Genomic DNA, 12,389 nt, shown 5'->3' with positions numbered 1-12,389 from the left:
GTTGATCTAAGCTGAGTAATGCTTGTGAGCTCAGGTTTGGGTAAGCCAGTTCTGGCTAATCTAGAGTAGCCTCACCTATTTAATGATTCAAAACTGTGATTGCATCTTAAAATATTTTAAATTATGATCACCTGCATTTTTATTTCAAATAGGGAAAGTGAAGAGTAAAGTTGGTAAGAAAATCTTGACTCAACCATTTTTATGGTTAAATTGCATTTTAATTTTCTATTTTATAACAGGTAGGATCATAATATTATTTACTTTAAAGCAAATATCTTATTTCTTTTATTTTCACATTTCCATCTTAGAGTAACCCATATGGAGAGATGGTTTAGTGGTTAAGCACTTGCCTGTGAAACCTAAGGACCCCAGGTCGAGGATTGATTCCCCAGAACCCACGTTACCCAGATGCACAAGGGGGTGCACGCATCTGCAGTTCATTTGCAGTGGCTGGAAGCCCTGGTGCGCCGATTCTCTCTCTCTCTGTCACTCTCACATAAATAAATAAATATGAAAATATGAACAAAAATATTTTTTTAAAAAGTGTATGGTGTGTTCTGATGAAGCAATTAGAGACTCAATCAACCAGTCAATCCATGTAGTGGTCATCCAAAACGAATACTATGCTAAGTACATTTGGTGGATTTCAAATCTAACATTCATGGTGAGTTGGTAAAGATAGGAATACTCTTATATTTGACTCTTTTCTTTATATTTCTTTTTCATTTTTGTTTATTTTAACTTTTTTGTTTATCTGATTTTCTTAGTTTTCTCCTCAATATCATATGCCTTTCTGACAACAGAACCATAATTGCAAATCAAATAAATGGAAAAACATCAACATATGGGTTGCTCTAGGATGGAAATGGCTGTTTGAATTGGTGAGATTTTTGTATTCTCTAATGCAATATCTATCGCTCTCACGTATTCCAACTTACTCATTTTTTTTTTATAAGGGAAGGATTTTATTTATTTATTTATTTTATTCATTTATTTGAGAGCGACAGACACAAAGAGAAAGACAGATAGAGGAAGAGAGAGAGAATGGGCGCGCCAGGGCTTCCAGCCTCTGCAAACGAACTCCAGACGCGTGCGCCCCTTGTGCATCTGGCTAACGTGGGACCTGGGGAACCGAGCCTCGAACCAGGGTCCTTAGGCTTCACAGGCAAGCGCTTAACCGCTAAGCCATCTCTCCAGCCCAACTTACTCATTTTTTATTTGGTCTTCTGGTTTAGATTTTCCTGTTTGGGTTGTTGACATATTTCAGTTCATCCTAGTCTTACTTTTATTTCCCATACTCATTTTTCTATTTTATTCTCCCATTACTCAGTTTTTGTTTCTCTTCCATTTTAAACTTGTGGTTTAATTTGTACCTTTGACTTTTTTTTCTTTAGTCAAATTTTCCTCAACCCCCCTAAATATGACAATTTCTATAGTACTTCATATTTTGCAAAAATCCAGAGAATGGTATAAAATGAAAGACAAATTAGATCTTTTCTAGAACATTATTTCAGTGGTGCTATAACTTAGCTTTTTTAATGTGTAGTTATCTTATGAAATAAATATTTTATTACAACTAAGAGGTATCACATAATACCAAAATGTTTACATTAAAATAATCTGGATTTAAGGGTATATCACATCCTGAAAAAAATTACACTGGCAAGTTAGTAAACATATAAGACTGGATTTGTCCTGAACAAAACAGTAGTTATATCTTTAGAGTTGCTGAGAGGGTTTAATAAAGCAATAATCTGAGGTGGAAATATTGCTGACAATGTAAACCACTTCTACTACTGCTGCTGCCACTACCATGAAAGCTTAGAAGTTGTGCTTCTTCCTTATGGATTCTATTTTCTTTGGGTATGCTTTTTAGCATAAAAAGTTTACGTGTCACTTAAATATGCTACAAAAACATGTGCTTTGCTATGACTTTAAATATAGACATTCAATTTGAAGAAGGCTAAAGCCATAAACATTACTATACCAAACAGTTTTTTTTTGCTTGTTTGTTTGTTTGTTTGTTTTTTGTTTTTTGAGGTACGGTCTCACTGTGGTCCAGGCTGACCTGGAATTCACTATGTAATCTCAGGGTGGCCTTGAACTCATGGCAATCCTCCTTCCTCTACCTCCCAAGTGCTGGGATTAAAGACGTATGCCGCCACGCCCGGCCAAATAGTTTTTTAATTGTTGTGCTGCAGTAAATTATGTTCAGGCCGAGATAATTGACCACTTTAGCTTTCAGAGGATCTGGGGAGATTTTGTCACAGACAAGGCCCCAAAGTTGTATGCTCTGGCTTCAAGGAGCCCTATCTCTTTTTACATGAATTTCTGTTGTCATAACATGAGATCTGAGAAACATTAATCTAGTGAAACTCAACCAACAGAAAAAATTATTTTAAAGATTATTTGCATATAACATATGACATATATTTTCAAGGTTGTCTTTACTTTTTCTAGATGAGGAACAATTTGAAAATTAAATTGTTTTATGCTGAGGGTACCAAGATATACACACTGTGAACTTTGTAGCCTTCTGTGAGAAAGACCAATTGCTTCATTTTAATTTGTTATATCATGATGAGATGAAAATTGAAGTTAAAAAAAAAACATTTCAGAGCATAATTATAAAGTACCTGGGAAAGAAATCTTGTTATCTATGATGAAATACTTGATGACTTTAATTGTACTTAATATATTAATAATAGTGAGTTCTAGATTGTTACTGAATTAAACTATATGATGTACAAAGTAAATGTTCCTTATAAAAATATCTTCCAGGCTGGAGAGATGGCTTAGCGGTTAAGCGCTTGCCTGTGAAGCCTGAGGACCCCGGTTCGAGGCTCGGTTCCCCAGGTCCCACGTTAGCCAGATGCACAAGGGGGCGCACGCGTCTGGAGTTCGTTTGCAGAGGCTGGAAGCCCTGGCGCGCCCATTCGCTCTCTCTCCCTCTATCTGTCTTTCTCTCTGTGTCTGTCGCTCTCAAATAAATAAATAAATAAATAAAATAATAAAAATAAAAAAAATATCTTCCTTATGAAGATGACTTTCTCATTTTTTTAAAATTTTTTTTATTACTTATTTATTTTAAATAAATAAAATAATAAAAATAAAAAAATATCTTCCTTATGAAGATGACTTTCTCATTTTTTTTAAATTTTTTTTATTACTTATTTATTTTAAATAAATAAAATAATAAAAATAAAAAAATATCTTCCTTATGAAGATGACTTTCTCATTTTTTTAAAATTTTTTTTTTATTACTTATTTATTTGAGAGCGACAGACACAGAGAGAAAGACAGATAGAAAAAGAGAGAGAGAATGGGCGCGCCAGGGCTTCCAGCCTCTGCAAACGAACTCCAGACGCGTGCGCCCCTTGTGCATCTGGCTAACGTGGGACCTGGGGAACCGAGCCTCGAACCGGGGTCCTTTGGCCTCACAGGCAAGTGCTTAACCGCTAAGCCATCTCTCCAGCCCAAAACTTCTTTCTTGGGTTTGCTTCTCTTTCTTAAGTTAGGAAAAAGCCGAAAAACAACAGCTGCCCCCTCTGAGGTTCGAACTCAGGACCTTCAGATTATGAGACTGACGCGCTGCCTACTGTGCTAAGGAGGCGCTTGACTTTCTCATTTTTTAAGGAAGTTACTGATCAATATGTATGATGTGGATTTAAGTTTTATCAATAACAATTAGTATCAAAATTATTTTCCTGGAAAGAGTCTATGTCTTTTCATAAAGGAAAACTGCAGTGACAGCTGTAAAATGAATGCATCATATAATGTATCTTTGAAAAACATTGTTCTGAATTTGTGTAAACTTTCTGGGTTTTCATAAAATGTAGTATTTTATCTTTATGTATGAGAAGATGCAGTTCTGTCATCCTTCAGTGGGATTTGAAGGTATCGTTCTGTGCTCTATAAACAACCCAGGATACTGTTTACTCTGTCTTCTGCTCATGCATTGCACTGCTGCACTCCCATGTTTGTTTGGCCCTCTGTTTTAGGTATGTGTGTCTATAACTTGGATTCTCTTCATGTAACTAGTTTGCTAAGGTTGTTCAGTCACATACTATGTAAGTATTAAAAGGAAGTAAAAAGAAATAACCTCATACAGAACTGTTGTCAATAGAAAATGACATGGGTTGAAGTGAGAATGAAAGCTAAGGGCAAACTGCATCATGATAATATATGGTATAGTGACAAAATTCCGTGGAAATTCTGGTTTATTGTCATGTTGAAAGAGGTTAGTTATTTTTGAATTGCTGAAGAGAAAAGTAACCATTATAAATGCAGCCTACTGAGAGTCCAAGTACAATTTTAATAAATTTGTTTAACTTTCATATATATATATATATATATGAGTGTGTGTGTGTCTGATTTTTCTGCTAAAAGAAGCTTGTAGGAAATAAAACATATTTTAAACCATTTTGTAAAACCATGCTCAGACAGAAAATAATTATAATCTTTACTATTGATCCTGTCAGTCAATCACATAAAGCATGGATTTCTGGGTGTAGTAGAGCACGCCTTTAATCCCAGCATTTGGGAAGCTGAGGTAGAATGATCACCGTACATTAAAGGCCACCCTGAGACTGCATAGTGAATTCCAGGTCAGCCACAGGTAGAGTGAGATACTATCTTGAAGCAACAACAAAACATAGAGTTGACAGTATATCTGCTAAAATGGAAATGAGGTAATTATACATAAATAAAATGCTATACAATTTTACCCAGTAAGGACTAAACATGTAGAAACTATTATCCTGAAACTGAGTAGTCATAAAAAGTTCGTGTGAGAAGTGAATGGTGCTTATGAGTTACCTCTTGATATTTTGAATTGATAAATTTCAGAGCAACCAAAATTACATTAATATATATCTGTGTAACTTGGCATTCAACCAACTATAACTGGTAATCCTTACAAAATTATGTTGCACCTGTAAAGACATTTTAATCTTGTGACAATTCCCTAAACAATACACATGAGAAATAGTAAATGGTATGTACATTGTGTCAAGTATTTTTTTTTGTTTTTATTTTTATTTATTTATTTGAGAACAACAGAGAGAGAGAGAGAAAGGGAGAGAGAGAGAGAGAGAGAGAGAGAGAATATGGGCATGCCAGGGCCTCCAGCCACTGTAAATGAACTCCAGATGTGTGTACCCCTTGTGCATCTGGCTAACGTGGGTCCTGGGTAATTAAGCCTTGAATCAGTGTCCTTAGGCTTCACAGGCAAGCACTTAACCACTAAGCCATCTCTCCAGCCCTGTGTCAAGTACTATAAGTAACTGAGTGATAATTTTAGGAATATAGGAGGACAGAATAGTTTATATGCCAATACTACACTATTTCACAAGAGACTTGAGCATCTGTGGATTCTGGTATTTTGGAGAAGACCTGGAACCGATGTTCCATGCAAATGTAGGGTGGGTTCATATCATTTCAGAGCAAGATTAAAAGCTGAGGGCTGCATCTTGAGATCCACCCAGTGACACCTCATCCAGCCAAGTGGTTGGAAATTTAAGATGTTTTAATAAACTCCTGAATCTATTGGGGAACATCTATTCAAACTAGCACAGCTACTAAAGACAATGCAGGCATTGCCTTGCTCATTTGAACCATCATAGTCTGGAATTATGAACTTCACATTACCAGAACTAGAAATCAGGTATGTTCAGTGGATTCAGTGATTAACTAGGAAATATTAAGCACATGTGGATCAGTGCATAAGCCAAAAATACTAATTTATGAATCTGAACATTTCAAAGTCTTTAGAATTCTTAATCAAAAGCAAGTTTACTAACAGCAAGCTACATGACAAACTGAAGTGTTTCCCTGATGCTGCCTTTGGTAGTATTTTAAAAATGCAAAGATGGTTTAGAGAATATTCCATGGAATATTTTTCATGAGTCATAATTGAGAGCTAGAAAACCATGCCTATAAACCCTTGAAAAGTGCTCTTTGATTAAAAAGACAGGACCGCCATGGATCTCAGAAAGCAATCTTCTTCATTCTCATAATTTATCATGCACAGTTATGTTAGCGTCAAAATTAGCAAAACTCATTTACTGGTCTGTGATTGTGTTCATCCACTTTCTGTAAGGGCCCATTTCTCTAACTTGTCAAAGTATTTAAATTTTCAAATCTCAGATCTTTTGTCATCTAAAAGTGGTTTTCCTGAAGATTCCAGTTTGATCTTGACAAGTGAATGTGATGAGTGTTTCAAATAGCTACTATTGATTGATTCAGATATTGTACTAAGGACTTGGTTTTGTTTGTAGCTTGATTTTTTAATTACACATATGGACTTTATTATGGGACAGAGTTATCTCAGAGAATTTTCTTTATTCTAATTTAAATGACAAATTATGCTTATAAAAGTCACTTATGCTTCATGAAGAACTATACAGAAGTAAGAGAACTGGATTGTGCCCAAGTCTCACTAAAGTGAATGTTATTTAGTCCCTTTTTCTCTGATCAGTTAACTGCCCATAACTGAAGGACACTTATACATTAAATGATAGGTCATGAACTTTAAGGCTAGATGTTGGAAACATATGATAAGGTAGTATATAGATGCATTTTTTACATTTATTTTGTTGGCAATTTTTGTATCTATTTTTTAATCAAACTAACTCATAATTCCCAACTCCCATGATATAATAAATGCTACTTTCAAATTAATCTTTGATTTCAGGTTTTTGTCATTAAAAAATTACACATCCTTCTATTATAACTTATAGCAAGGATTCCTCCTTTTTAACACTTTGAAACTCTTTTAAATACTGACAATTTACTTTTACACATTAGTATTTATGACTGAATATTTTTACCTTGATAAAAATCTTCCATGAATTTAAGAATACTTTACAAAATTTCTATATTCTATATTCTACTCCTCACTAAACTATTTTATTTATTTATTTTTTTTTTATTTTGAGAGCGACAGACACAGACAGAAAGACAGATAGAGGGAGAGAGAGAGAATGGGCGTGCCAGGGCTTCCAGCCTCTGCAAACGAACTCCAGACGCGTGCGCCCCCTTGTACATCTGGCTAACGTGGGACCTGGGGAACCGAGCCTCGAACCAGGGTCCTTAGGCTTCACAGGCAAGCGCTTAACCGCTAAGCCATCTCTCCAGCCCACTAAACTATTTTACATATAGTAAAAGGACAGAATATGCTAGGGTGGCTGGAAACTTTTTCCCTGGGGTAATGCAAACACATATCTTCTTCTCAGGTAGAGCATGAATTATAAACCAATGGATGATTAATAAATGTATTTATTGGGCTTCCAGGAACAATAGATGTCTCAAATGCAGCTCCATTGAGAAATCTCATCCTATCCTAGATAATGACCTCCTCATAGCTGCTTCAAAGCCAGCTAACTCACTATAAATTGCACTTCAGCAAACGTGATGACTCAGAAGCTGCCTTTCAGGAGCACACTACACCAATTGAAGGCAGCTCAATCATAGAGTAGTTCTTCCCCAAGCAGGGGTTTCCCCTTTAGGTAGCCTTAGGACAGGGCATGTTCTTGCAATCCTTCACCAGACTTGGGGACTTCCTAAATATCTGGAACTTCCCTGAAGCTGTATCTTTCTCCTTTTTTCATGTTGTGGATATCTTCACAGAACAAATCTCAGCAGGCAGAATCAGGGACTGTCTCTCTGGCTCCATACCAACTGGTAGTTGCAGTTTCCTGGCTGACAGGAAGTGGGTTGTTTGTGGGTAATTAGTTCAGGCCTCCCCTTTTCAGTCTCCACTTCTTTCTTACACATCAACATACTTCATTGTTTCCTCATTGTAGGTTCTTCACACTATCTTAATGTGCTGTGGGATTAAGTTCTGCCTATGTATTGTGAACGTTCTTACTCCATGCCCATTTATGTTTTAGGTGTTGTTTCTTATTGTATCATTAGCAATCATCATTTATGTCATGAGGAGATTATGAAAACGTTGATAGACAACTTACATTTGTGTCTATAGTCTTCAGTTAATTATGATTCATTCTTCTAATTCATTCTCTGACTTTTCCTTAACTATGGGTAAAAGGTACCCTTCTTGTCATTCAGAAATGGCATCAGAACCTAGTGCATCATGGAAGAATATATTATTCTTTCACTGTGCAGCTCTGTAGCAAGGTTATGTTGAGCTAATGGCAACAACTATTAATGTCGAAATCAAGAAGAATGGAGCAGTCAGAAAATTTGTTTCTCAACCTCCTCCTACCTACAGTACCATCTTAGATATAAACCCTATTTCTTGATCAGAAAGAAAGAGTAAAAGTTTAGATAACACCCATGCCATTTATGGAATACAACTTGTCCACTATTTTTTTTTTTTACCAAAGCATACTATAAAAATGCTACAAAATATTATAAAATAATTATACTTTTAGAATTATGGCATGCATTGATAGTTTGTAAGCACCTGAAGCTTGATATGATTCCCTGATATACTCAGAAAAGAAGTATGGATGACCAGCTTGAAAGAACATTGCTACAGAACTACCAAACTTAAGAAAGGCTTCAAGTGTCTTTTATTTCTTTGTCCCTTTACTGCCCCGGCTAAAGATATGAATTAAATGTTAAGAGTCAGTGTTTAATGCATTACTGCCTGTTTGAAATGTTAGATAACCCATTGCATTCCAGACACTATGTTGGAAACTTCATTGGACATGATATTCCCACCCTAAGAAGAGTTTTAGGTCACAGGAGCAGCTTACCCATTTTTTTGGAAGTTATACTGTTTGTCTTTCCTTGCTCTGAACTCTGGCTGCAAGCTTTGCCTTTGCCAATCATTTTGCTCTCAGCCCTGAGGGTAAGCTCTTCAGAGAATAGCTAGAGCTCTCACTGAGAAGGAGAGCAAGCCGTGTTCTCAAGATGCTGTGAAAGGAATCAAGCTAGTAAGAAATAACTCTCCCCTGAGATGTGCAGTAAGAAGTTCAAATAATATAGTCAACCACAGGGAATGAAAGGAATCAGTGTTTTTTTCCCCTATCACAAATGGATCTTACTTTTAGGACCTACTATTTCCAAAGATGAAAAAGATAAGAGAAAATACTGCCCATCATAGGCTTTCCATTCTTTTCTTAAGCACAATATTTTTAAGTCAAATGTTTAGAAGACTGGAAATTCCTTTTTATAGTTATTTTATTTTTATAAAAATATTAAACATACAGACTATCCTCAAAGTAGTGGGGGATTCCCTATGCCCTTTACCCAGCTTTCTTCAATTTTAACACCCCTCCCCATTGCAGTGTACCAATACTGCATCCTATGGGGAAGACATTTTTCTTTCTCTAGAATTTGTTTTCTTCCCTTTGTGGGAGTCAAAAAATCTATGAGTAGACATGCTTGGTTCTGAGACTTAGTAATAATTAGAATGTACATTATCAGTAAAATGAATCAAGTTTGCACCTATTGCATATTTTTGTGTATAAATGTGATGCTTCAAGCCTTTGCACTAGTTTCTATTGTCAGTGGTTCCGGCTATGTTTGAGTGTATTTGAATTCTCATCATATGTGAGACTAGGTGATTGTGTGAAGTTGGATGCTCCTGGTTCAGAAGCTTTAGCTGCATCATAGCTGTCATTTCTCCACGTGCAGTGAATATCATCTGTGCTTAAAGGGCTCTATAAAGAATAACTTAACAATCATGAACAATGGGATTATTCTCACAATGATCAGTTTGTTAAAACAAAATGTATCAAAATGAAAACACAAAGGATCATCTCTCTTACTTCTTTTTCTTTTTCACTAAGAACATACTTTGTATGGATCCATCATGTGTTAGTACCATCTTTTCCCTCCTCCCTGCACTCATTACTGTGCACCCTCCTCAGTGGGGTTGCTGATATTCCCCATGGGGTTAGGGGTTATGTGTTGTGGGAGCAGTAGTAAGTTATCTAGGTGGAAAAGCAATGCCTCTGGGCATGACATCCCAATCTGTGGCTCTTACAATCTTTCTTCCCCTCTTCAGCAAAATTCCCTGAACGTTGGTGGGGTATTTTAAGTCTACTTCAGTGATAAGCTTTTAGGAGCCTCTAGATTTTTGCTTTGGTAGGTGTTGAGTATCCTCGGGATCTGTCTCCTTCACCCTGGTGCTGATTCTCAGGCTCAACATGCAAACAGCACTCTTGCTCATTTCCCCACTTCCTCTGTGGTTTCACCTGAGCCATGACTAGGATGAGAGGGGTTGTTTGCCTTCCTAGGTCTTGCTGCCTTCTGGAAAGGAAAACAAATTATCCAAGGGAGAGTGAAGTTAGCATAGGCTAAATGGGATAAGCATTGACTTAAGGAGAGTTTGATGGATGTAGTTCGACTTCTACCAAAGACTATTGGAAATTTGACATCTTGGAGCAAAATCTTTGTGTCCAAAGGATTCAGACCTAGTTCTCAGTTCCTTTCCACTGAATGAACCTCTTAGCCAATCAGAATGCTATTGGTTACCCACCAAGGCTGTGTTCCACCCATTTCACTGATGTGTACATCTTTTCTGGCTGGTGGCTTCTGAGTAGCTTAGATCCCTGCTTGCTGACACCATTGTTGGCCACTTTCCCCCGGTAGTCCATGTGTGATTTTCTGGACTAAACAGGCTGTCTGAGGATTGGCTTTCTTCTGGATTCCAATCAAGTCTCTCTATACTCTGTCAGCAGCATATGGTATCTTCAGCAATAGGGTCTTAACTTTGGCCTCAGGCAGGTAATCAAGTGCTTTGACAGAAGCTTGTCTTGTTTTGGGGACCTCGTAGGTCTTTCTTATCAATAGCTCAGTATGGGTAGCACCTACTTTTGGTAATGTGAGTTACAGGTCGGAGCCAACATTCTTCCATGATTTCCATGGGCCTTCTTTTTGAGCACTCCCCCTATATTCATATTGAAGCTTACATCTTTTAGTCTACCTTCAAGGAAAAATTTTCTATGGCAGTAATTCATTCTGGGTTTACTTTTGTGTTTATTTCTCCAACACATATCCCCTTTCCCCTCACCCTAAATCCTTGCATCCCTATTGTTATGGCCTCAAGGTGCCTATCCGATATGCCAGAAATTTAAGCTTAACCAGGTTAGAAACCACAGAAGAGTGAGTACTTGTGGTGTTTGTCTTTCTGTTATTGTGTGTGTTCACTGACAATGATCTATTCCAAGTCCATCCATTTTCCTACAAAATTCATTGTATTGTTTTTTCTCATTGCTGAGTATAATTCCATTATATACTATATATAATACATATAATTCACATATATATATACATATATATATACATATATATATATATATATATATATATATATATATATATATATATATATATATTCACAGCTTTATTATCCAATCATCCAATGGTGGGCACCTGGGTTGATTCCAGTTCTTAGCTATTATGAATTGAGCAGCTATAAACAAATTTGAGCAAATATCTGTGTAGTTAAGCATGGTACATTGAGGAGAAATGTCCAGTAAGGGAATAACTGGGGCTGTTGATAGTTCTATATTCATCTTGTTCAGAATCTCCATATTGATTTCCATAGCGGTTGATAGGTTTGCATTTCCAGCAACAGTGAATGAGGGTTCCTCTTTTACCACATTCTCTGTAACATTTTTGTACTTTGATTTTTTTTTTTAAATGATTGCCATCCTTACTGGAGTTAGGTGGAATCTCATAGTTGTTTTGATTTGTATTTCTCTAATGGTTAGGGATGTTGAACATTTTATTAAGTGTGTGTTACCCGTTTGTATTTCTTCCTCTGAGAATTCCTTGTTCAATTCTCTATCACATTTTTTTTTCCATTGGGTTGTTTGATTTTATTATTGTATAGGTTTTTTTTTTATGTTCTGTGTAGATTCTAGATATATGGCCTCTGTCAGTTGTATAGCTGGCAAAAAATTTCTCCCATTCTGTGTGTAATCTATTGGCTCTACTTATGGTATAATTTTCTGTGCAAAAACTTTTTAGTTCCATGAGATCCCATTGGTTGAGAGATTGTTTACAATTTTCAGGAAGTCCTTTCCTACTCCTACAGTGGGAAAAGTTCCTCCTATTTTATTCTTCTAGTAGTTGAAGAGTTTTGGGTCCTATATTCAGGTCTTTAGCCATTTGGAGTTGGTTTTTGTGTATGGTGACATGAATGGGTCTCATGTTTCTTATAAATGATATTTAGCTTTCTATTGGATGCCACTGAAACTATATGTCAAATTAGAAGCACCTTGAGGACCCAACACATGTTATTTATCACTGTGTTTAAGCCAAACAAGCTTTACTTCATAGAAATAAGACTTGAGCTGGTTGGATGGCATCATATTCATAATTCATTTCTATTAATTAGCAGTGTAAATGAACCTAACATGGGAAAATCTGTGTGTGCCACCAAGATAATTTGCCCAGTTTTTCCTAGA

General features: G+C 36.3%; 1 protein-coding gene and 1 non-coding gene across 4 annotated transcripts in view; one reads left to right on the top strand and one right to left on the bottom strand.

The window, feature by feature from the left end:
* The window catches only part of Lingo2 (leucine rich repeat and Ig domain containing 2), a 1,280,444-nt gene that overhangs the window by 490,916 nt on the left and 777,139 nt on the right, over nt 1-12,389 (top strand). The window lies entirely within an intron of this gene.
* Trnam-cau lies at nt 3,541-3,613 on the bottom strand. The gene has a single exon. It is a non-coding gene; the product is annotated as a tRNA-Met (tRNA).

This window comes from Jaculus jaculus, chromosome 1, assembly GCF_020740685.1.
Source record: "Jaculus jaculus isolate mJacJac1 chromosome 1, mJacJac1.mat.Y.cur, whole genome shotgun sequence".
Classification (NCBI taxonomy): Eukaryota; Metazoa; Chordata; class Mammalia; order Rodentia; family Dipodidae; genus Jaculus; species Jaculus jaculus.
Note: the sequence above shows the minus strand (reverse complement) of the source record. Positions and strands in the feature narration are given on the sequence as shown.